General features: G+C 44.8%; 1 pseudogene; it reads right to left on the reverse strand.

The window, feature by feature from the left end:
- Positions 1-55: 55 nt before the first annotated feature.
- On the reverse strand, positions 56-20,197 carry LOC144256046 (mitochondrial enolase superfamily member 1-like; annotated as a pseudogene).
- Between the last annotated feature and the right edge of the window lie 4,744 nt (positions 20,198-24,941).

The following is a 24,941-nucleotide window of genomic DNA, read 5'->3' on the forward strand; positions in this document are numbered from 1 at the left end:
GGAAATTTTAAGTCTTTTCACTTAAGAAAAAATGGTGTTAGGGCTAAATGAACACTTAGTTTTCTTGAGCAGCGAGGAGCTCCTTCCAGACATCGCCATCTGGATATTGGTGTTTCCTTACAGAGTCCTCTTTCATTTCTGTTGAGTAGCCAGCGTCCTAGCAAAGACGACAGAGTCACTTGTGTGGATAACCACCAGGAACAAAAATATGTATGTTACTTATTCCTACTGTTCCTAATAGTGCCAGTAAGTCAGAAGCAATTCAATATTTTAAAAAGTTTTCAGACTGGGGGTTGGGGGGCATACTTTATTGGGTACTCAGAATTAGTTACAGAAACTAATCAAATTTCCTTTGATAGCACAACCCCTATTGGTGAAAATAAGCCACAGTCTGAACCTGACCAGGACAAATGGCCCAGGTAATACCGTCGTAGTCAGAAACTTTTAGGTCACTAACTTGTAGATGGTACCAATTTTTGTTTTTTTTAAAGAATCCTTGTCAAGCTATTTAACCTCCATGCTGACCTTCCGGTCTTAGGAATTTGATTCTGACCTCTTAAGGAGCCATTTGTTTCTAGATATGAAAATAAACTCTGGGGAGTTAGAGCTTTGTGCCCTATGTTCATGGGCACATTAGTGGCTAGCAGCATCTAAGGTGTCCCAAGTCCCAGCTTACCTTAGGAGGCATGTAGGAAGCCTGCTTGATTACCACAGGATACTTGAAATGTTCATGCAGATGGTCCACATATTCACACATCCTAGAAGAGGGAATCAAATTGGGACAATAATGCCCGAAATCAGATAATGCTTTTCTTTTCTTTTTTTTTTTTAAAGAGAGAGTGAGAGAGGAGAGAGAGGAGAATTTTTTAATATTTAGTTTTTAGTTCTCGGCAGACACAATATCTTTGTTGGTATGTGGTGCTGAGGATCGAACCCGGGCTGCATGCATGCCAGGTGAGCTCGATACTGCTTGAGCTACATCCCCAGCCCCATATAATGCTTTTCTTAAGGCAGAGGGGGGACTGCCCTTAAAAAATGGACTCCATCATGGCTTAGCTGATTTCAAAGGCTTCTATGCAAAGCCCTTCTGTGCCCTGGATGCTTTTTATCTGTAAAACAGCTTTTTATCTGTAAAATGTGGGGGCTGAGGTGAATCACAAAGCCCCTGCTAACTAAAAGTTCTGTGATGCCCTAAAAGCATCAGTTTAGATTCCATGAAGTATCTGGAATCACCTGGGTGCCTATATCCCAAAGTTAGATGAATAGATTAAATCACCAAGTGAGTCTCTTTCCAGCTATGTAACTAGTTTAGAAGAGTATAAGTTTAGGTCAGTCTGTCAGCCACTTTCTAGTTTTGTGGTGGGAGGGTGGGATGTGTTTATGTTTGGGGTAGAGGGGGACAGGTAACCTAAGCTGCTTTAGTCTCCTGATCATTAATAGCTGTGGCAGGCAGGCAGTGCGCAGCCTGGTGCTGGGACTGCATAAAGAAATTAGCAAATGAGTCTCATGGTTTTGGTGGACACAGGCACTAAGCCACTGACTGTGCTGTGTCATGTGTTAAGAACAGGTTGTGGAGGAAGACAGCCACATGAGACAGCACAGTTGGGCCTTGAAAGATAAGCAGGGAATAGTTGTTCCCTGCAAAGAAGGACAAAGCATGTGGGGTTGGCGTGCACTGTCCATGTGGTGGTGTACGGGCATTCCCTCCAGCACTGCCAGTATTGCACCAGGAACTTCCTGCACTGAGGCACTGGTGGCACTCATTCTATCCCTCAAGACCCCTGGGACTTCTCAAGGTTGGTCTGGACCACCCTTGTTCCCAAGGGCAGGAACTGAAATGAGAGCAGCAAAAGCAACATAACCTAGGAAGGTGGTTTTTCTGCATGCTAGAATCAGCCTATTCATTGGAGTGGGGATGACCTGATGTCAACCTCCATCTTCCAGATGAACAGATGGGTTTAGTATAAAATTGTTTAGGCATATTAATAGGAAGTACCTGTGTACTCATTACTTTATTACTTATTTCTTTGGGAAATGCACTGAGGGGTACTGAGGTGTCCCAAGTCAGCTACCAAGAGCTTACCTGAGTCACACTGAGCCACTGAAAATTCAGGTAAGAATGATATCTAGTATCCATTTTTAAGCTTGGTACTATCTTGATAAAGGTTGATGTGTGGAGCATTCCTATATGACAGACAGGCCCTCTGTGTGATGCCATGTTGGAGTAGAGAGGACATGCTCCAGTGTTTAGGGAAGGGTTCTGGGCAGGTGGGCGGGGATGAGTATATACGTATATAAATTCCCACTTTCTTTGCTCAGCATTTTGTGCTCCCTCAGTCAACAAAATGTGACCACTAAAACAAACAGCACAGTTATATCTGCCAATGGAAACTTATTTAAAAGCTAATGAACAGTAACTGATTTTTTTGACCTAGTTCCTTTTTCTTAAGAAAAAAACAATTTTCACCTGGGTATTGGCCTAAAAATATAACTGACAAAACCTTTGGAACTCACTCTAAATATTAAAGAAAGAAACCATTACAATTATAAAGGACCCCTGCTATGTGTCCAGATAGATCCCTTTATTTGGCTGGGAGGGTTACTGAGGATTGGGTGCCGCTGAGCCACATCCCCAGCCCTATTTTGTATTTTATTTAAATGAGTCGGGGTCTCACTGAGTTGCTTAGTGCCTCGCCATTACTGAGGGTGGCTTTGAAACTCTGAACCTCCTGCCTCAGCCTCCTGAGCTGCTGGGATTACAGGCGTGCACTACTGTGCTGGCTCCATTTTGGTGTTTACCTTTCCAATGCCTGTTTTCATGCCCTCTCTGTGCATCATGTTAATTGAGCTTTCTTAAGACACCTTTAACTCTAGGAGACCAAAAAGCACAGTAAGCAAAGCTTTATGGATGCAGTGACTGGAAGCATCCCATCCCAGTTTCACCTGGGGGCTGAGGTTACAGTGGAGCACTTGTCTGGCATGTGCAAAGCTTGGGGTTTGATACTCAGCATGGCAAGATGATAAAGTTCCCCTGGGCATGCCAAGAAGATGAACTAACTACACAAAGCTGCAGCCAGGTGGTACAGGACTCCAGGGTCAGAAGAGGAGACTGGATGGAAGTGGAGAGTGCATATGTGCTGAGAGCTGGCTTCAGAAAAAGGAGCTGGTTTTGAGAGAGGAGGTCTGGATTCAAACTCCACCCCCAACACACTTACCAAAATGAGTCAGCTACCAAGAGCTTACCTTTCAAGAAGGAACAATGACTCTGCTCCAGTGGGTCTCCATTGTTATTGCCCCAAGTGGAAAGTCAAGCAAGACTAAAAGTCTTTGTGTTATAGTTTGTGTTCAGTTTATGAACACAAAAAGTAAATGCTACTATGTTTATTCACTTTGGAAGCTGGCTTTCTTAAAAGCCATTTTAGGCCCTTGTAACACTGCACCAGGTTCTGAGTATTTCTGGTCTTGAGAGCAGAATCATAGAAGATGTTGCTTGAACCAAGGGGCACTACTCAGGGGCAAAGTGAGTTAATGGCACATTACTGACCTGTTTTTAATGCTTGCAGAGACTGATATGTAGTCAAATATAATCAGGTGCTGCACCAGTTCACAGAGGCCAACTCCACCCACATGGGGGCAAACAGGAACTAGAAGAAATTTCTATTTAATGCCAAAGGTAGCACAGAGAAAGGAAGAAATGAAAGAGAACCCTGTGATTTTTATTAATACCCAAAGGTGATTAAACCATTCATTAATACTGAATGAAATTCCAGGATGAAAATCAAGATTCCTTGATTAGGGCTAAATGAAGAGTTAGAAAGAAACCAACAAGGCAAACTACAGGCTTATGTGAATTGCAAAGACCCCCAAGGGAACCATGGGGTCTGATGGCAGGAGAAACAGGTCTGGCCTGCAGCCTCTGCAGGGCCCTTACTTCCAAACTTCTTGGCCATCAGTAATACTGAGAGGTTTTCATTGACACTTCCCAGTCTGCAGCTATCAATCTGGAGAAACTGCAGGGCATTCGCTTGTAGGAGTTGCTTAAATATCACTCTATTGTGGCACTGGAAATAGAATTAAAAATAACACAAAGAGTCAGCCTTAACCCTCAGGATCCCTAAGCCTGGCAACGTGGTGATTCCATGCCAGCTGTGACTCATCAGAGGTCTTCAGCAAGCCTGGGCTGTATTATTCTCACTTGGCATGTGGTGGCCCTGACAGTGCAGGCAGGGACTTTGGGCTCACTTCTTTACAAATCTGCGAATGTGACAGTGTGAGTCAGGTACAGATCGCATCAGCCCACCATTTATTAAGGAATAACTGCTGTGTCGATTGGCAAGTAGGAGTGAAGTGGAGCATCAGGATGAAGTACAGTAATAGCGATGAGCAGGTGGCACAATGACAAAACGGAACCATGGCAGAGCAGTATTGCTCCTTTGCTGGAAAAACTGAGAATCTGTTCCTCACACTGCTTGGCTCATGGGCTGGCTGCAGCAGGTGTTGGCAGGCACTTGAGCTTAGTTTATAAGCACAGAAAGCAAATACCATCATGTTTCTTCAATTTGGAAGCTGGCTTTCTTGAAGCCATTGTTTGCCCTTGTGATCATAACTTTAAATTGCTGCCTTGTCCATTCTGATGTGGAAAAAAATCAATGACCTGAGTCCCATGAATTATAGAAAAAGCTGCAACCTTTTGACTACATCTGACTGCAGACACTAAGGAACTGCTGATTTTTAAGATAACAAAAATTCCCAGCTCACAATGCAACAGGTATGGCAGCCTAATGAACAATGGGGTCCTCAGTCCGTGGTCAAGGACATGTCACTCACCTGCTCTCCAGTGGCGACGCCAATTCCTAATGGAACCAGTGCCTACAAGAGAAGCCAGTCTTGTGTCATTTTCATAAGATTTGAAACAACTCCTTGTGTTTAAAATATTTATAGCTGAAGAAGGAGACATCCTTGGGGTTGGACCATGGGAAGTTTAAAGACTGGTAGGAAGATATCCAGGGGAATGTGTGTGTGGAGGGACCAATGCATGTCCAGAGAGCAAAGGCAAGCGCTGCTCACAGTTGCTATCAGTTCCCTTCCTGGCTCTCCTGCTCCAAGGCCTGTGCTGTGGTGTGGAACTGGGAGAAGCCCTGGTCACTCAGCAGTGGCTCTTCATGGACACACAGGGTCCAACCTCTGCTTCCTGCAGGTTACCTCTCCCTTTCTTCTTTTTTCTCAGTGGTTATTCTAGAACCCTCATGTGCCGCTGTCAATTCCAAAATCCTCTCCCTTCCAGGTATGTGGATGACTGAGATCCTACTTCACAGATAAGGCTGAGACCATTGCTCACCTGCGAACTCTTCACTTGATGAGTTGCTGGAATCTTCCAAGACATGATGCTGCTACTCTATCCTCTTGCCTGGCCCTGGAAAGCTACCTCACTCACCAGCCACCGGGCCCTAAGCTGCTCCTCTGCACTGAACTAAGATTCTACAGTTGCCCACCTCAGACATCTTTGGCTCCTGTCTGGTCCCATTTCTTGATCACTGACACCCAGAGCCCACACTTTCTGAGCTCTTACTGCCTGTCAGGCACCATGTAAAATACTGACATCAATCACTCCTAGTCACAACCCAGCGGGAGAGGAGCCATCAGTAGCCCCATTTTACAGGTGAAGAAAAAGAGGTACAAGGTAAGAACTGTGCCCCCATCACAAAACTAGAAGGATACAGCTGGTTTGAACTTTAGGCCAATTCCAGAGCCAGAGGAGGCTCTTTCTACTGCATTTGGCCTGAGATCTCACCCAACTTTACTTTATGTGTGAATCACTAGATTAAGCCAACTTCTCAGAAGAAATAGCCCTTATTTTAGAAGGCAGTGTCCCTTACTCTAGCACTTGTCCTGCCTTAAGCAGAGTGTGTGAACTTGGCCAAGTTATGCACAAGTCACCTGAAGCCTTGGCTTCCTAATTGCAGCAGGTCTCAGTTTCAACAGATGGGTTCTCAAGCGCCTTTTCACACAATATTTTATGCTTCCTGAAGTTTCTAATTTAAGATTGCTTGGTTCTTTTATCTTAGAAGAGAGGGAGAAAAGGAAAGGTAAGGAGAGAAAACCATTTGAGTTACTCATTCTACCACTCTAAGGCCGTCTATGTGTGGCACTGACTATGTACCAAGTTTTTGTACCTCCTTGTCACTAATTCCTGAGTCTGCTCTCTTCAACCTGCCCTACTCTGCATCTCCCCTGGATGTAGCAAGAGCCTCCCAGTTCCCATCCTATTTCCTTCTGCCCATCCTTCGCCTTCCACAAACCCACCCCCAATTCACTTCTGTTGCCATACCAGTCTACTCGCCCTTTCCTCCAGCCATCACCGTGCCATCACCGAGATCCTCCAGTGGCTCCCTCTGGCTGCATTCTCTGAGCAATGGACCCCATTGTCTGGCCCCAGCTACTGCCTTCCCAGTACCTCCCCAGCATGCATCCTGCATTCCCTTAGGTATCTCCATACCACCCCTCCCTTGTAGCTGGCTCATTTGCCCCCTTCCTCTGATGCCTACTGAGGAAATGACATCCCCACACCTGTGTAGGCAAAACCTGGGAGGATCAAATTCCAGAAGAGCTTCTAAGGAGACCCTCTAGGTGGGCAGAGGTGGGGGTGGGAGGGCTGGGGTGTACAGCATACATTAGGGTGCAGCAACCCTTAAAGAACTCTAAGAAGCAAAGGCAAGTGGGACTCAGGTGAAAAGTCTTGCTGTCCCATGACCTCTCATCCAGAGCTGCCCATTTCAGAACTATTCCTTGGAAAGTTCAGGTTTTCTTTAAATAAAGAGGCCCCAGTTGCTCCATGACTCTTGCTCTCATTCCCTCCCCTGTAGTGTGGTGTTCCCTACATTATCACTTCTGCTATCCACCCCAGCTGGTAAGTTGATTTTCTTTTTTCCTCTTTCACATAAGACCACACTCATCATCCTTCTCCCACTTCTTTCTACTGCACTCGGCCCAGGATCTCATCCAACTTTACTTCATGTCTCAGGTTTTTCTCTTTCATGAGGCTATAAGTAAGGAAAGGAGAGAATTCCTGAAACAAGTTTCTGATGAGTGTCCCACCTAAAGTAGATCATATGCTGATTTAGTGAGAAAACTGGAAGAATGGGTCTCTGAGCCTCTGACTTCATACACTTGTAAGACCTGTGAGTTTAGGTAGGATGCATTGAAGTGTTCCTCCCAGAACCTGGAACTAAGACTGCTCCATCACAGTTAACTTTTTTGCAGGGGGCAGAGGTTACTGGGGATTGAACACAGGGGGCACTAGACTACTGAGCTACACCTCCAGCCCTATTTTTGTATTTTATTTAGAGAGAGGGTCTCACTAAGTTGCTTTGAATTTGTGATCCTCCTGCCTCAGCCTCCCGAACCACTGAGATTACATGTGTGCGCCACTGCACCTGGCTCAGAATTAACTTTTAATGATCAAATCCTAATAGGGGAGAGCAGAGTTATGCAAAGTCACCTCAGGGAGAAAATGATTCCTAAAGGGGCAAGACTTGGCTGGAAACCAAATGAATGTAATAACTCAATAGCACAGGGTGCAGGGGAAAAGGGTTATCCGATGAAAACACAAGTCAGAGGCAAATGTTCCCAGGGGGAGAGACAAGGCTTGAGTCTCAATGTCTCTGCTGCCAGAAGCAAGTATATCAGCTTGGTGATAGCCATGCTGGGCCATTGTGGTCTGAAGCCAGCACATCTACATATTCCACAGCCAGTCCTAGCCAGTATTCCATACTCATCCTGCAGCTCTGGCTTAATACAGCTTCTGACAGAGTTTGTGCTGGTTTGAGGATGAAAAACCTAGAAGTTCTAGTTCTCTTTATGAATTAACCAACTGGCATTCTCGCAAAGGTCAATGCTATAAATCTGAGCAAGCCCTCCAAAACAGACAAAACTTCTCGGATATCCTTACGTATGAGTTGTTGTTTCTTTCTTTTCTTTTAATATATGAGGTTCTTTCAGAACCTGAAAGGGAGTGGGGCTGGCTCCCAATTAGAGTGGATTTCTCTCAGGGGCTCTTGGAAAACACAGGAAACCTTCTCAGGGAGGCTTGACATTGACATTAACAAAGCACACCTTTCCTTCTGAGACATCCAGAGAAGTCTACACTTTTTGTTTCATTCTGGGTGAATGAGTGAGGATGCTCCTCACTTACAATAAGGATAATGATAAACCCCATTGTAAGTGGAGAGGATACTAAGTAGAAAACTCATCAAACACCACCCATGGAACATACTAGCTTGGCAGCTCGGCACACTGCAGAGCACTGGTTATTTCCCCTAGTGATCGTGTGGATGAGTGGGAGCTGCTACTTGATTCTGCTTGCTCCTGCTCAGCATCGCAGGAGTATTGTACTGCATATTGGAACCCTGGGAAAGGATGCAAATTCAAAACTTGAAGTCTAGTTTCTGCTAAATGCCTATCACTTTTGCACCATCATAAAGTGGGGAAATCATATGTTGAGCCATTTTAAATCAATTACCATCTATATCTAAGTATCAGTCATATTTCTATATTTATAAAGTATGAGAACCATGTCTATTAATCTTCAGATGGCTGGTAGCCTTTCAACTTTCAGCAACTTTCTTTCTCAAACAAATGGAAGTACAGTCTGCAGCTCCCATACTTATTTGTCACATGTTACAATTATTTCAAATATTCCATGAGGGAATGTAAAAGGGAAAATGCAAAGAAATTTTGGCATCTTCCATGACCCTTCTGGAAAACTAAACAAAAAAATAAAAGGCCAATGCAGCAGAAGCATCAGTTTACCCACCTTGGAAATGGCTGTGTGCCCCAGGATGTCATCAGGGGACGTTGGCTCTTCAATCCACAATGGCTTGAACTAAGCCAGCTTCGACATCCACTCCATTGCCTCAGGCACATCCCAGCGCTGGTTGGCATCCATCATCTGTAAGGAAAGGGCCTTAACTCTGCTGCAGGGATGACTCCCAACAAGGAGACATTGTCACTCAGTACCACCAACTGCTGAGGAAGATTCACCTGACATTTCCTTTTTTGAGGACAAGCACATGCAGCCCAAACAAAAAGAACCAAAGAGTAGCCACTGAAATTAGAACTCTGGCTCTAGATACTGTCTTTTTTGAGGAGATGCAAATTGTTTATGAAGACCCTGGAATGTCTGAAAGTGCCCTGGGCTGGGTCACAAGAAGTGCTTGCTAGACCCTGAAGCTCAGGCCCAGTTTACATTGAGATGCCCCCACACCCCCACAAATAGGTGTGTTTTGCAGTGTTGGTTAGATTGTTGGAACCATTTTATCATTCTGAATCATATGCACAGTTAATATTGAGTTTGCTCAAGAGTTATTTATTGACTACTACCGACCATGTGTCTGGCACATTAATAAATAACTATTTAATGAAATACCTGCTTCCCTGGGCACTTCATGGATTTTGTTTCATTCAATCCTTATAAAAACCCTACAAGGCAGTTCATATTAACCTATTATAAATAGAGAACTGAAATGCAGAGAAGTAACTTACTCAAGAACAGTAAGGTAAGTCAAGGGTGAATTCAGATCCAGGCCTCACTTTCCCAGCCTTGGATCTCTGTAGTGTGTGCTGCCACCCTGACTGGAAGCCAGGGGCTGGGTGTGCAGCACTTGAGCAAGACCCTTCCACTCCGACTACCACCAGCCTTCCCATGCTTGGAGAAGACAGAAAAGGAAATCTATCTATAGAACATGCTAAGTGTGTGAGCTCCCTCACAAGACGGTGAGAAGCAGAAGACAGTACACTCAGGATCAATTTTCATCATAAATTATTTGGACGAGGATGACCTCATGAAACAAAAGCAGCTAAATTAACTCATGTATAAATAATGGGACTTCTGATTCTGCTGCCACTTCAAGGAATCCAAACTTCAATTTTAATGTATGAAACAAGCCTTTTAACTTTATAAAAAAAAGATTCGAGGTGGCTGGGGAGTGGCTCAGTGGAAGAGCGCTTGCCTCCCATGTGTGAGGCACTGGGTTTGATCCTCAGCACCATATAAAGTAAATAAACAAAATAAAGATACTGTGTCCATGTATAACTAAAAAAAAAAATTAAAAAGAGATTCAATGGTGACCTCCTTTCATGAAAATATTTTACACATGATAACTGTTTCGTAACAATAAGCAGTCCGGAATGACCAATCCTCACATTTATTTCTGCCAGAGTTTCAATACTTCTTCACACTAGTCACACTACTTCCCTGAGAGCTGCCTAGCTGATGAGCTATGTAGGGAATTAATGACTGACACATCAGGGAGCCAATGGGAGACCCATTTGCTTGAGTTTATTCATATTAGCAAGATGACCAATCTATCACCCTGGTATTATTTAGCTTGTTCTGCAGAATTCAAAAACTAAAAAGTATCAGCCTCCATTTTTTAAAAAGAGTTCACCTACTACAAGGCCACAAAATCATAATTCCTCTGACAGTAAGTTTTAAAATTCCCACTGTTTTTAATTCTTGCTTGAAACGAGTTCTTGCTTGAAATGTGTTTTGGCCCTGAACAAAGTGGCAAGGTGGCCACTTCTTAGTGGTGTAAGAGGATATTTACCAAAGTCTTCTCTGGTCCAATCATGTCTCTGATGAGGCGGCATCTTCGCATGTCATCCTGGAGATCAGCCCCAACCTTTACTTTAAACCTATAAATACATTTGGTTGGGTAGTTTGGATCTGTCTTCTGACTTGGCAAAAGCTCCTGGATTTTCTACAGAAGTGACTCTCTATGTCAATAATCCACAGACCACATTTTCCAGTAACCTCTTGGTATTTTCTAGTCAAACTTTAGACAAGCGGCTTGAAAATAAAACTGCAAACTGCATCTCTCAGTACCCAGGATCAGGGCAATGATTTTCAGTTACCTGCAGTTAAGGAACTGGAGAGAGAAGTTAAATCTCTAATATAATTAACTGAGTTTTTACTGTGTCATGAAAAGAAATTAAGAGCAAAAAGGAACAAAATTGGGTGTGTGTATGTGCTAAAGGCCAGGCCCCAGCCCCAGCCCCACTCTCTCATTCCACTCCCTAACTTTACCGCCACTACTACTTCCCTCCTCCCCGCTACCTTGTTGATCCAACACCACACCTCCTGACCTACCCAGCCTCACTTTCACTTTCAACCCTTCCCCTAAAACTACAAAATGTCACAGTCGGAATTGAAGAGGACAGTGGGGCTGATATGGTTTGCTAAGACAACCACCCTGAGAAATCACAAATCAAGAGTCTGATTTATAAAGCACCTACATTTGCTTAGCCCTTCCCACAGAGGGTCTTATCTTAAGAGAGGAAGGCTTTGGGGCTAGTCTGTTCCCTCTGGTGCAGGGGCCTAAGCCCCAGAGGGGAAAAAGGACAAGGCCACAGCACTGAGGAGCAGCAGAGTGTGGCCGCAGGCTCCCTGCAGAGATCTCCTTCACACCACATCTGACATTTGCAGGGAGCTCCCTAATCTGTCTTGAGGTTCAATTATGCTCTTGAAATAAAAGCCTCTACATTTGTTCCCTATGACTTTGCTGTCAGGAGAGTGTCATTGACCGGAATGTGGGCACTGTCATGTGGAGGAGGGGACACATTGCCAGGCCACTGGCAAGCTCTCTCGCTTATCAGCCTCTGCTTCCTGTGCAATCCTGGCATCAAGGCTGCACTTAGAGCCAGCAATGGCTGCTGGATGTTGCTCCAGACCGAGCCTGGACTGCCCAAGCTCCTTCCTCTGCTTCCCTAAGTGCCTACAAAAATCCCCAGCTCACACGCACCCAAGGCACTTATTGCCCTTTTCTTCCTGAGCGCCGTACTATACTCTCTAAAGACATTTCTACACACATTGGAGCTTGACTACATGATCTGTGGTGTTTGAGAGAGGGCTGCTGGCCACAGCCTCTGCATGTCAGGCTTCTTGTGTTGGGAGGCCCATGAAATTTTCCTGGAGCCTGGCCGACTCACCAGATTCACTGCTCTGGACTCCTGAGTCTGGAGGAGGGCAGGAAGCCTGCATTGAGCACCTGCTCTGAATCTACCTTATGCTGGTCCTTGTCACATATGGCAACTTTGAGAACCATCAATTAATATTATTTCCATTTTATACAGAGAGAAAATGCAGTGGAGCAAGAGTAAGCAATTTGCTCAGAATCACACAGGTTTGTAGGGAATGAGGGGGAAAGGCAAGATTTGATTCCAGTTCTATCATATGCCAAAGTCTTTTTCTATTGCTTTATGCTGACTCCTTTATATCTTTAGCTGAGAAGTTAAAAAGAATCCACATTAGTGTGCACATCAATCACTTAGGGATCTTGTTATAATGCATTTTCAATGTAGCAGGACTGGGGAGAGGCCGGGACTCTGCATTTCTGACAAGCTCCCAAGCTCCCAGGTGCTGATGCTCCATGAACCACACTTTGAGAATCTGCAGAGTTGGTAGCCAGATCAATCACAAGCCAGGTAAAAGGTGCCACCTTGATCTACACTCATGGGCTTATAGTGGCTGGATAAAGAGGGAAGACAGTCTCTGCTTCCTACTCTATGTAAGGATTTGGAGTTATTGACAACCACAATTCATTCAGAGGAAGATAGTAGGAGTCTCAGGGGTCCATAGTCATATATGAAGGAGGGAGAAGTGCAGGTGTTCCATCTGATCAGGAGGCAGTCTGGGGAAGGGAGGGTTGTCACTCCAGTGGAAGAGGAGAAGCCTGGCTCCTGGAAACTCCTTGAAGAACCAGTACCAGTGGTAGAAAGTTAGTTGGAAGTGAAGGGTTGCCAATATTCAAGACCTTTCTAATACTTAATGGCCTCAAGCAATGGAAAAGTGCTTTGTAAAGTTAAACTGACTGCCTTGGGAGCTGTCCAGAAATGCTGAATCAAGTCTTGTGATTCATCTAATAGAATGGATTTCTATTCTCAATAGCTGCTTAAAGTGGACAGTCTCCAAGTTCTATTTTATTCATGTGATGTTCTAACATTCTAACTGGGACTTATCTTTGGAGAATGAGCCTGGTCTACATTGGAGCTTTGGTGTGCCTATGTGCCATATTGCTTTTAGCCTAGTTGGTGCTGTTTAGTCCCTGGCTCTTCTCCAATGAGTCTCTTCCTGCTGATGAGAAGGTCAACTCCACTACCACACAAATAACTTACCTGGTCCAGCCGTCCTTCAGCGCTGCTGCACAGAGCTATGGGGAAAGAGGAGTACCTGTTGGTACTGGCTCCTGGAAATGCCATGAAGAACCAGGACCTGGGCTGGGTTGTGGCTCAGCAGTACAGTGCTCACCTGGCACGTGCGAGACCCTGGGTTCGATTGCCAGCACCACATACAAAAATAAACAAGTGAAATAAAGGTGTTGTGTCCAACTACAACTAAAAAAATAAATATTAAAAAAAAAAGAACCAAGACCAGTGGCAGAAAGTTAGTTGGGATGGAATAAGGTACTGAGCTCCCCTTGCCTGACATTAGGCACCTCAGTCATTTCTGATCTGAGTTTCATAAACATAACAGTCACAGCATAAATCAGAAAAACAATTATGTATTGTTAAAATTAAAAGGAGATGCAGTTTGGCCAACAGAGCATCATTCTTTCTAGTGGTAGTGATCCTTGTCTCTACGGGAACTATTTCTCAAACTGTCACAGCAATCCCGGAAGGGGAATATAGTATGAATGACCCTCTTTTTAGCCAGGATTTTCTGTGATGGCCATTGAACTAATGGATAAAAAGAGCAACAAACAAAAGCAGGCTCTGTCTCTTTCTCTCTCTCTCGACTCTAGGTGAGTACAATGTAATAAGAAAGAGTAGGGGCTGGGTTGTAGCTCAGCAGTGGAGCGTTTGACTCGCACTTGTGAGGTACTGGTTCCGTCCTCAGCACTACGTAATAAATAAATAAATAAAATATATTGTGTCCATCTTTTAAAAAACAAAAGAGTAATAAATGAATAATGTGCTATCTGTATACCACACGTCAGCCATCGGATGCTAACCTACAGCTTTCCTCAAAACTGCCCCACTGGGACACAGGCTGTTATTTTCCCTGTTTCACAGTGAGAAAACTGAGGCTCAGCAATGGGTAAGTCACCTGCACAATGGTACATGGTTCTATTAGCCTCTATTATCAATATTAGTCTCTCACCTTCTAGAATTTGAGCTGGGATGATTATGTCAGAGTCCCAGGGTCCGCAAAGTGAATGGCTTGACTTTCATTCATATATAAGTGAAAGGAAAGTGACCACAACACTCGGAGTGACCAAAAGATCTTTATTGCAGCAGTGCAACAAAGAGAAAAGAAGGAAGGAAAGAGAGAGAGAGAGAGAGAGAGAGAGAGAGAGAGAGAGAGAGAGAAAGAAGAGAAGAGATGAACAGGGAGAGAGCAAGAGCAAGAGAGAGACAGAGAGTGCACGCAAGAAAGATAAAGAGCAAGAGAGAGAGAGAGCAAGAGAGAAAGAGCAAGAGAAAGAGAGCAAGAGAGAGGGGGACCTGGCAGGAGGGAGTTTTTATAGCCCAAATCTAATGGGGCCTCTGGGTCTGCAAGCTGCCTTGTTGGCCCAAGGGGGGTTGAGTGCTCAGCCTTGAGCGGGACTTGACACAAACAGGTGATAAAGGACCAGATAGAGGGGGGTTTGAGTGCATGGGCTATCTTGCAGCCAACATCTGTTCAGCCTGCTCTGCACCCAACATTCCTCCCTTTTTGTTTTTCTAAGTGACATGGGGGACGGCGTAAAGTCCTCTGACTTCTTCCTGCTTAATGGTGGACGGCGTTAGACCTAGAAGGGGAAGTGGAGGAATGTTCGGGGGACAGGTCTGAGAACACCAGGGCAGCCAGAAATAACACTCAGTGGCTACAGACAACTACCATGGTAGGGGTAAAGTCCATAAAAGTTCCTTGAAACCACAAGTCCTTGATGGCATCAAACCAGTCCTGGATGGAGGAGATTCTTGGTGTCAGCCACTGGTCCTGTAGCAGGGACTCTAGGAAGTATTGGAGGTGGCTTGGTTGAATCCAGTAATGTTCAGGGTGACAGCCTGATTGTAGCCAGTGGAAGGGCAATCGCCTTGACCTATAAACTGAGAGTGGGTGGTGTCATCCTGGTGTCAAGTCACATTGATGTAGAAGCAGTATCTGTAGTTTGAGATAAAAACTTGAGAGAGAATAATGATTAGTAAAAGAAGAAGAGGGTTTTAGATGGGCACAGAGTCTCTGGAGCCAGAGGAGTTTGTCATGAGTCGTAGGTCTCCATCTTGGGCATCAGGGCTGGTAGTCTTAAAGAAGTAGTTGATTGACTGACTTGTGGGTGAATTTGTGTATCTGATCTTGCAGGAACTTCTGTAGGCAATTTAATAGACATGGTCCTATTAGGAGAAACATAGAGAGGACTAATAGGGGTCCTGTGAGGGGGAGGAGCCAAGGCCATACTTGACTGAACATTCCCCATGGAGCCTGTTGGCTAGTTGCTGTCTCCTCTTTTCTAGCTGTTCTTGTCCTTCATTACTCCCAGGAATGACTGTGTTTTTGCTTAACTGGTTTTGGTAGGTGTTTAAGATCAAGTTGGTCAAAATTGACTTTGTTTCTATCTATTGTTAAGAGTCAGCCGAGTCCCCATAGGGGTCACTCGTGGGGGAACTTGAGAGCAGCTTCTCAGTTCTGCTAGTGCTTTTGCGCTAGGATGGGTCCAGGTCTTGCTTGACCATGTGGCTTCCCTTGGAAGCATCAGGGATATCTCCTGTCTCCAATGACCCTCCTATTCACAGCAAATGCACTGATTGGCTTTCCATTCTCCAGTGGTCTCATTAATCTCCCTGATCAGGAGGTTATGTGGCCCAGAGTTGCAAAGCTCTTTAGAGAAGTTCCCTGTTCCCTGGATTCAGACTGACTCAGAAGGCCAGAGCCAAATATTGGTTTTCTTGGCCATTTTAATTTAACTTTAAATCTTGATCATAAACATCCAGCAAAGTCAGTTTCACCCTAAATTAAGAGTATTGGGCTTTAGCTGAAGTCTGACCTACTTTGGAGTCATTCTGACATGTAGTAAGATGGGAGGCATAGCCTTATCTCAGGTAAGCCAGGGCTCTTTAAATCTTAGGTAAAGTGTTCTAGTATTGAAGCTGATCTTTTTTTTTAAAATATTATTTTATAAAGTTTACATATATGTTGTTGCTTGATGTCACATGAATACTAGGTAACACAGTATATTACATTTAAATTGTACCCAGTGTATAGAACTTTATATTAATCTTATTGATAACAGGTCCAGTTATAAAACATTAAATGATATAAATAAATCTCCAATAAGTTATTTTTATAAGCCTAAAATAACCATGCAACCTTTTGGAGAACACCAGCTTGATATAGTTTTTAAAGCTTCTATCTTAATGACATATACCTGGAAAATATGAATGCATTTAATATACAAAGAAGAGTAATAGTACCACAATTACTATTGATGTTTTTATATTAATCAAGTCTAGCTTTTAAAGAAATAACATATTACAATATTGCAAAATAACAGTTGTTGTTTAACCATAGTTGTATACACAGACCTTCTTTAGCACTTACTTAAACCTATATAGCCAACATACACAGACCTGCTTTATCACTTGCTTAAACCCTCTTATTTACTTAATAGACTCTCTTATCCAGAAACACATTTTCCTTGTATTAAATCCATACTTAGAACCTTCTAATTTCTCTTTTCTATCTGTTAACTCTTTTTTATTCACACTTTGAAACAATCCTTGTAAATTTCTGAATTTAGGCAAATTATTCCATTTTAACAAGAGATATTTTGTTATTTGCAACACACAATTAATCACATCTGTTGACCATCTCATGAAAACATGAAAATGTTTAGGTATATAGAATTGTAGGGACAGACAAGGCAAGGCACCTAAGATAGCACCGAAGATAGGGAAATAGTCCTATTTGGTTGCAACCGGATTCAGAGGACATTGCTTCTGTTGTAATCAATTAATCTCCTGAAACCCAAGTTTAGGTTGTTTCAGAATTTTGTACCCAACATGTAAGGGAAGGGGCTCAGAAGTTCACAGTCTGCAGAAGTTCACAAAAAGCAGTTTTTTTTTTCCTCTGTTCTGGTCAAGTTAACCCTTCAAGGACACTTGGAAGGGGGAGAGCTTTTCTTCCCTTTCTCTCCTCTTCCTTCCACCCTCCCCACCCCTGCCGGCTGTTATCATAGAGCCCAGTTGGTAACCTCCTTATCTCAGACATGTAGCCTTCTCTGTGAAGCACCAGCTCAAAGCCAGAGGCCTTGTTTTACATATTTTGTGAAAAACTAGTACGGGGTGTCTAGCTTTTTGAGTGCTGATTTTTTCAGTGACCAAGTAAAACAGGGCAACGGGAAAATAGGAAGTTTATCTACATTAAACTTTTTTGTAGAGATTCTTTTGCTGAAAGTCCTAAAATCAGCCATGGTGAAGATTTCTGGAGAAGATCAGTTAAGCCTTTTCTGTGGGCCTGGGTAGGGAGGGGGAAGACGGGAAGGCGGGGCTGAGAGCAGCTTGGTGGATCTGAGAATGAGGAAGGAATGATGTAAAAGAATAGAATTTTCCCTATCAAGGAAAACTTGAGCAGTAGAACAGGTAGAGCAGAGGGAAGGATGGGAGTGAATATCCCAAAAAGCCTGTAAGGGACAATTCTTAGTAACCTGTTTTCAGTGATGACAAAGCAACTTTAAAGGCCATTTTTACCAGATCTCTGATAGGGGTCCAAGGGCTCTCTTCAGCTTGTTTGAGCTTTGAGTTAGCTGGTAAGAGGACCTGGTGGGACCTGGTGTGGGCACTGACAGAAGAAGAGAGGAGTGAGTGGGTGAAGGGATTCCTTCAGTACCTGCTACCTCAGAAAAGAGGCAGTGGTTTGAGGAAAGGCAGTTGTTTAGTTTTTGATCTAGTGAGTGGAGAGGAGAAGTCAGGTTGTTCAGGTGGGGGAGACAGTGGAGGGGCTGGGGCAGAAGGTTGAGGGTGAGGACCTATTTGAGCCAGGTGATAGGGTGGAAATTCATCAGTAGGGTCAAAAGTAGTGAATGAGTCTGGAGGAGGAGAAGATTGGGGATCAGTGGTTGTGGGTGTTGGTTTGCAAGCTAGAAAAATTTGCAGAGGTCTGCAAGAGGTGCAGAGAGCACAAGCAAGAAGAAAGCTTTGATATAGCAGCTCTTTACCCATTTTTTAGAATGCTCACAGTAATTGTAGAGATCCCTTAGAATGGAGGGATCCAGTGACCCAAAAGGGAGGCCATCTGCTTTGGTTGTCTAAGGGATAAGTGGGCCAGGCCTGGGTGCTATATTTGATCAATTTTGGGGTATTGATGTCTGGTGTCAAGGAGAGAGTTTTGAGGTTATCCAAGAGGCATTGTAGGGGAGAGTCGACTGGCAGAGAGGACACATTACCCATGTCGCAAAGTAGTATAAGGAGGAGGAAAGGGGACGCAAACTCGGTATAGAGGAGAAGGAAGGAGACGCAACTGTAGTATAACAGAGAAGGAGGAAACTGATTTATTGGCAAAAGGGGCGTCCCCGCTAGAGCCAAAAATCAGGAGTGCCTTAGTGGCAGGTTCGAGCTGCAGAGATTGGTCGTCACCGAATCCTGACAGTCGAGGCTCTCGTCCTGGACGGAGCCATAGCAGTGGGAGACCTTGGCCAAGGCTTTTCTTTTCCGAACCCCTCCTGGAGAGGCCGGAGACTCGCAGGGCCGCAGGGCCGGAAAGAGGGGAAAGAAAGAGACAGGGGAAGAGGGAGGAAGGGGAGGGTAAGCATCTCTCTGGCAGCCGAGTCTTGAAGGTGTGAGGACTAGGATTTTAGGAGAGCCACTGAGGCCATGAAGGTCTGGGTGGGGTGTGATGTTCAGTTTTCTGTTTTGTGTCCCCGGAGGTTACACAGTCCTTTGAGGGAGACCTACAAAAGCCTATGCTGGTAAACTACCAGCTGGGAGGGGAAGGGAATAATTTTGAACCCAGGAGTCTATTCTGCCCTAGGAAGGAGTCCCTGAGGGCCACCGTGGCCTTGAAGGCTGTGGTGGGGTGTTTTCCTCCCCGCAGGTGGGCAAAGAGGTTTGCCGGACAATCAATGGTCAAATCCTCCTGACACCACCTTTGGGTTTAGGACTCCAGGAAGGGGAAACTCACCAATCGAAGGTCGGTGGTGGATGGAGTTCTGGCAGTCGAGAAAATGGGTTCAGGCCTGGGTTCAGGCCATCCGGTGAGTGGCACTTCCGAAGGAAGAGGGACCCAAAAGTGGGTTTTAACCCTCTCTCGGGTTTCGGCACCAATGAAAGGAAAGTGACCACAACACTCGGAGTGACCAAAAGATCTTTATTGCAGCAGTGCAACAAAGAGAAAAGAAGGAAGGAAAGAGAGAGAGAGAAAGAGAGAGAGAGAGAGAGAGAGAGAGAGAGAGAGAGAGAGAGAGAGAAAGAAGAGAAGAGATGAACAGGGAGAGAGCAAGAGCAAGAGAGAGACAGAGAGTGCACGCAAGAAAGATAAAGAGCAAGAGAGAGAGAGAGCAAGAGAGAAAGAGCAAGAGAGAGGGGGACCTGGCAGGAGGGAGTTTTTATAGCCCAAATCTAATGGGGCCTCTGGGTCTGCAAGCTGCCTTGTTGGCCCAAGGGGGGTTGAGTGCTCAGCCTTGAGTGGGACTTGACACAAACAGGTGATAAAGGACCAGATAGAGGGGGGTTTGAGTGCATGAGCTGGCTATCTTGCAGCCAACATCTGTTCAGCCTGCCCTGCAGACAACACAGTTCAGCCTGCTCTGCACCCAACACTTTTTTTTTTAAAGAGAGAGTGAGAGAGGAGAGAGAGAGAGAGAGAGAGAGAGAGAGAGAGAGAGAGAGAGAATTTTTTAATATTTATTTTTTAGTTTTCGGCGGACACAACATCTTTGTTGGTATGTGGTGCTGAGGATCGAACCCGGGCCGCACGCATGCCAGGCGAGCGCGCTACCACTGAGCCACATCCCCAGCCCCTGGAGTCATTCTGATATGTAGTAAGACGGTAGGCAGAACCTTATCTGGCCCCAGGGTCACACCGGAGTCTGGGGACTGACTGGCCCATGGCGCCTGGCGCCTCGCCCTGTGCCAGGTCCCCAAATAGCAGGGACTGGGCAGCGCTGCTGCAGCCTCGGGATATGTTGGGCTGCCTCTGAAGATGCGGGCCACCCACCTGACCCATTCCCTTTGCGGCCTTGGTCTCTGCCACTCTCAACCTCCTTAGCCCCCACCAGACACCCCTAACACCCCCCACCCCCGCCGCTCACTTATCGGCCTGCCATGGCCAGTACTCGCGAGATTTCACTCCTCTCTGCACTCCCCTGCCCTCACCCCAGGGACAGTAGACTGCTCTGTCACCGAGCCTGAGCCTGGGTTCAGGACTAGCTATTATCAGGACCTTTTATCCATATCCCCTTCCTGGAATCTTCTCCACCAACCCTCTTGACATGGAAGGATTAAAACCCAGGTGCTGTCATGCCTTAATTTGGGGCCCCAGAAAGACCCCCAGAGACCCAGATCAATGTGAGCAGCAAAGAGGCATTTATTGAGAGCTAGCTTGGTCCTCCATGCACAGCACCTGGGGTCGCTGAGAGGCCCCAGCCCAGAGCCTGCAGAAGTTTATACACTGTTTGGGGAAGGCAGGCATCCCACATCCATCACAGCATCTCTTAGCAAATCATCACACACCGTGGAAAATCCAACAACAACTCTAAAACACGATTAGTGGATTAAGTGGCGGGAGAGAATAGGGAAAGGATTCTTGGTTAGTTCAAGGGGTTGATGCAATTAAAAATGATTGGTTTAAACCACGAGGGTGTGGTAAGGGGGGGGCACGTGCAGGGCCTCTAGTTTAGATATTAGCCTCCACACCTAGGTGGGAGCACCTGGAATTTCAGATATTTCAATATCTTGGCCTATCTTCAGGGATCACCATCTGTGGCTTTTTTAGAACTGTTTCCACATAGCTTTTCTGTGATATTTTTCCTGACTTTATGACTATAGTAGGTCAAAGGTTAAGTTTCAGAGCAAAATGAGGTCACAAGTAGAGTGAGGTTGCTTGGGTCTTTCAGTGGATCTGCAAATTAATACAAATCTGGAAATCTGTATGAAGATTAAAAAAAAAATAGAAATGAATACTGGGCATATCCTGTGCCTGAGGGCTTAGGAGAACCTAGATTTGAGCCCTGCTCTCTCCCTCACTATTTTTCAGGATCACTTTACAAAAGCACTCTTTCTTGAGGCTGTGACTCTCATCATCTTAACACAGTGACCCCAGGTGATTTCTGTGACCCCGGCAGAAACAAAGCAGGAATGCTGAGGGAGTGTCCTGAGACTGAGGGGAAGGGGCCAAAGTGCATTCCATTAATTGTTTTCCTTGATGATTTGATGGTTCTTTTTTTCTTTGTTTTTTTTTTCAGGGTTAAATTATAGAAAAAAAATACTGAAAATTGAAAAGCAAATGTGTTCATGAAGCCAGAATTAGACAGGCAGTCAGTACAGATAGATAACTTGAGTCAGGCAAGATGAAGAAGATCAATTTTGAGTGATTCCAACCATTTGGAGACTGTCCCATAAGGGAAGAATTTTAATTCTCTCAGAGTGCTTCTTTGACCCTTTTCAAGAACCTCACACCTCCACCTGTAACCAAGGTAATCTGTCCCAATAATTGCCCCTCTTTACAGGAAGCTTTAAGGTGGTTCATTTGTCTTTGGCTCTCTTCACTGCCCTCCCCCCTTCAGCTCACCTGTGTTCCACCTTTTGGGCCGCCCCACCAAAAATTTCTTGTCCTAGTTCTGGGCCTAGTCAAGGATTCAGGAAGGAGAAAAATAAGAAGAAAAGGCAGGAGAACAAAGGAAGCCTAGAACACAAAAAAAGACATAAATCTTCACTTCTTCGGACACCAGTGTTATCGTTGTTTACCAGTGACAAGTCCTTGCTTCTCTAATGTTGAAGTATAACACTAGAGAAGCATGCTGAGGTGAGGTCAGAGTGAAAAGTAGAAGTTTATTAAAGGACAGCAGAAAAGACTTCTCCCAGAGGAAGAAGGGGACCCAAGAGATGGTATCCATGGAAGGGCGATGTCTTCCTCTTTTTATAGCTAAGGTTTTTTTTTTTTTTTTTAAAGAGAGAGTGAGAGAGAGAGGGGGACAGAGAGAGAGAAAGAATTTTAATATTTATTTATTTTTTTCTTAGTTCTCGGCGGACACAACATCTTCGTTTTGTATGTGGTGCTGAGGATGGAACTGGGGCCGCACGCATGCTAGGCGAGCGTGCTACTGCTTGAGCCACATCCCCAGCCCTAAGGTTTTCTTTTATCTTTCCTGCGTTTATGTCAGTGTTCCTGTCCTTTGTTCTGTTATCTTTCAGTGATGGAATGTAGGTGGGAAGGCCTGAAGAGTGAGGCACATGTGTAAGGGTAAAGGTAGTATAAGGGTAAAATTTCTAAGCTGATTCTAAACTGCAAAATTAAAATGTAAAAGACCCAGGCATGGCAAAGTTCCTCTGCTACTCCCAGATTCCTGAGATAGTTAAGACAATGCCCTACTGGCCATTTAGCCTAGGGCCCTGTGCAGTTTGTCACAGGGCCCAAACCAATCAGTTTGAATGTGTAACCTGCTTAGGAATGACCAATCACCCCCGCCCGACCTGTTCCTGCCAAGGAATGCGCTAACCACGTCTCAGAGTTGTTGTTCAATTTTCCTGCGCCTCATGATGATTTGTTCCGATGTATGCAAAGCCCACCGCCCTCTCCAGAAAGTGTACTTAAGCTCTGCTTGACCTCTGCTCTGGGCTCTGGGCTGCTATCCCTTCTTGAGTGAGCACGGAGCCCCAGCGCGCTGGAATGGATCCCCAATAAATCCCCTTTTGCCAATTGCATGGAGCCAGTCTCTTGTGTGGTCTCTTTCTCTGACGCTCCACCTGACCCTTACAGTAGCCTTGTGAATCCAGCAAGAAGAGCTGACCAGATTCCCTCTAAGAGTGGAGGAATGTAAGAAAAATGTTCTCACATGTGTTGAGAATTAACTTCTGAACTATTTAACCAAACATTGGCTTATCCTCTCCTTGTATAAGGTGTATCCAGCAAATAAATGAGAAAATTGGGAGGCTATTCTTTTAAATTACATCAGGAGAGGGCTTGTTTCTGCTGAAGAGCTCAGAGGGTTCTGTCTGAAAAATCACATCACCATCAGCACACTCAAAGACAGAATTGAGTGCTTTCTTCTGACTGGGAGTTCAGGAATTCACAGGGATGGATAGATGATATATATATATATATATATATATATATATATATATATATATGAGAGAGAGAGAGAGAGAGAGAGAAATAGGTAGGTGGATAGGTAGATAGATATATAGGGAGATTGATACATAAATATATATATATATAGATAGATAGATAGATAGATAGATATAGATATAGATATAGATAAAGCAAGAGGTATTTTAAAATAGAGTGCATGCATTGCAGGCTGTCTGACCTGAGCCAGGGCTACAGCAAGGATGATTATAGAAGAAGAAATGGTTTGTGTCACCATCACACAGAAGTTTCTAATGGTTCTTCTTTAGGGACATGACCTCTTATTTTTTCCAGAGACCCTGTGTGAAGACTTCCAAGGTGTTGAGGACCTCCAAGGACATCCTGCCTGCCCCAGCACCCACTTTGAGTGCAGAATTACTTCTTGGCAGGATGGGCCAGGAAGAATTCTAGACAGTTAGGGCTGGCCAGCCAGCTTCCACTGGCAGATCAGAGTTGTTGCAAGGCCACCAGGCATGGACAGAAAAGTTGGGGTCCAGGCTTTGGATGCTGCCAATGGACCCACCTTCTTTCCTGTTCCTCTTCTGACCACCAAAAGATAGAAGCAGGTTCAAAGTCCCTTTCCATGACAGAGGTAGGCCCTCTTCCAGTTCCACCCAGGCTGCATTGGAGGTGTCATAAACATTACAGGGAGTTGGAAGTCTTCCATGAATGCCTTCTATGACCCCAATACTAACCTCTTCTTTTTGTGCCTCAGTTTCCACATGGGTCAAAGGAGCTGGATAAGATGATCCTCAAGGCCCTATCAACTCTGCACATAATAGTGTTTGTTCCTAACATTCCCTGGATTTTTTTCTTGTCATAGATTTTTTTCAATAAGCAACTTTCCCTTCTTCTCCCAGGTAAATCTTAGCAACATGTTTCTGAACTTTTCCACACCACCTTCACTGGACTCGTCTCACTGAATCTTTGCTTTTTTTCAGGTTCCTGGTGGCCAGAACTAGCCTTGCCTGGCTTCTCCCTGGGACACACTGATCTTATATTTTCATGTAACTTCTTCCGTGGAGGGGGAAACACAAAGGTGCCCCCTCTATTTGAGCATTGGCTCAGTCCTGGGCCCCAGGCTGGGCTCTTTCATTTGGGTTTGTTAATTCATTAAATTTTCAAAGCATCTCAGAGCCTCAGAGGAGTCAGTTCAGATGAGGAAACTGAGGCTCAGAAACCATGGCTTGTGCAATTTCCCAGATTAAGAAAAGGTGAACCTGGGAATCCAGCTGGGAATCCAACAGCATCTATTTGGCCCTAAAGTCAGATTTCATTTTTTGCACCATGTAACCACCTGGCTTCTTCCTGGAGGAAATTCCTGATTCAAGGACAGCGTTGCCAAATAGCAGAGAAGGCAGAGCACAGAATGTTGCTCTGAAGACACAAATACATCTCAGGTAAACAGGAAAGGGAAAAGGAGACACTCAAGTCTCAGAAACTGGCAATAATCCACTTAAAGCCAAAGCTCCTGGCATGTGACATCACACCCAGACTGCTCCTAACCCAGCTTTGTCAATCTGACTCTTTAGAGAGGATTTTGTACCAAATCCTACAAGAGCCCAAATGGCAGAGTGCAATGTGCCATCATTTTCATTACAGAGGAGCTGTGGAAATTTGGATA

Source organism: Urocitellus parryii, chromosome 7 (assembly GCF_045843805.1).
Source record: "Urocitellus parryii isolate mUroPar1 chromosome 7, mUroPar1.hap1, whole genome shotgun sequence".
Taxonomy (NCBI): Eukaryota; Metazoa; Chordata; class Mammalia; order Rodentia; family Sciuridae; genus Urocitellus; species Urocitellus parryii.